The sequence below is a fragment of the Elephantulus edwardii genome, unplaced genomic scaffold (assembly GCF_000299155.1).
Source record: "Elephantulus edwardii isolate Elephantulus edwardi_28Jun2011 unplaced genomic scaffold, EleEdw1.0 scaffold00245, whole genome shotgun sequence".
In the NCBI taxonomy this organism is placed as follows: domain Eukaryota; kingdom Metazoa; phylum Chordata; class Mammalia; order Macroscelidea; family Macroscelididae; genus Elephantulus; species Elephantulus edwardii.
Window position 1 is genome coordinate 2,332,610 of NW_006399995.1, and position 1,490 is coordinate 2,334,099.

Below are 1,490 nucleotides of genomic sequence, written 5' to 3' on the forward strand. Positions count from 1 at the left end.
TGTCCAGAGCTGCATCTGTTTGTTGAAACATGTTAGGTGATATTGTATCAATTCCTAATACCTTATTTTTTGCCAATGCTTTCAGAGAAGATTGGATTTCTTTCTTCATTACCATTGGTTCTTGATCATATGTTACTTCCTGAAATATCTAAGTGTAGACTAATTCTTTTTTGGTACAACGATTTCGTATATATGTTCCATCTGCTTGTGATGCTTTCTGCATCATTCAATATTTTGTCCATTGACTTCTTCGACATTGCTATTCAAGTCTTGAATTTCTTCTTTTAGTTTGAGATTCACTGATATGTTCTTCCCTTTTGGTTTTCTAACACTAGATCTTTGTACATTTCATTGTAATACTTTATTTTGCTTTACTTTCTTGAGTACTTTTGAGATCTTCTGTTCAGATTTCTTACTCTAACATATTGTTATCAGATCTAGTATCAGTCTCTTAATTTGATGTAAAGTAATGGAACCATTTCCTTGATAAGATCTACTATGAAGAACCCATAGGTTAAGTGCTTACTCATGGATGTGTCCTGTATCCGACACACACGAATATCTCACAAAATCTCTTGGTTTTGGTTCAAGCTGCATCTGACCTTTGTTTCTCTACCTTGAGTGGGTGACCTGTTACATTATTTGTAGCTTTTATACTCATCAGACTTAAAAACCAGCAGGCTGCTGTTTGAGCTGCTAGTCTTGTGTTTGTCAGCTCCTATTGCTATATGAGTCAGGAGAAGCACTGAGTCTAGTGACCAACCCATGAGACGTTCCAGTTTCTACATATTTATTAACGATTTCATTTCTATTTCTCTCTCTGTGTTGTTATGTGCTGTCAAGTTGCCTGTGACTCATAGCAACCCTATTTACAACAGTAGTAAACCCTGCTCTATCCTGTGCCAGTCTTATTGTCTCTGACACACCAATTACCCCAGTTACTGTGTCAATCTATCTCATCCAGGGTCTTCCTTTCTTTTACTGTCCCCCACCACCGCAAGCATACTGTCTTTCTTCAAGGACGCATCCCTCTTGGCAACATGCCCAAAGTATGTTAGATGGAGCTTCAAAATCCTAGCCTTCAAGGAACAATTGGTTTCACCCTCTCTAGGATATATATATATATACACACACATATACACATATATATCACACACAGCATATATTAATACATATGTAGAATAGCCTCTATTGACCAAATATTTGTGGGGATAGAGCCATTTTCCTTCTCAAACCTGTATGGATTGGATATACCCATAGATTGCTATTATTTTTTTATTAATTTCTTTATTTTTCATTTCAATGAACATCTACAGAGATTTTGAAATTCCATTCATTCATTGTTGCACCTCTTTCCCCGCCCCCCCCCCCGTTTGCTCCTCTCCTTCAAAAGCCAAAGAAAAACTCCCTCATTGGTACGCAATCCCCCACACACGTCCCCCAACCCCAAATATAATCCACTCTGCAACCCTCATTCCGTACTCTTACGA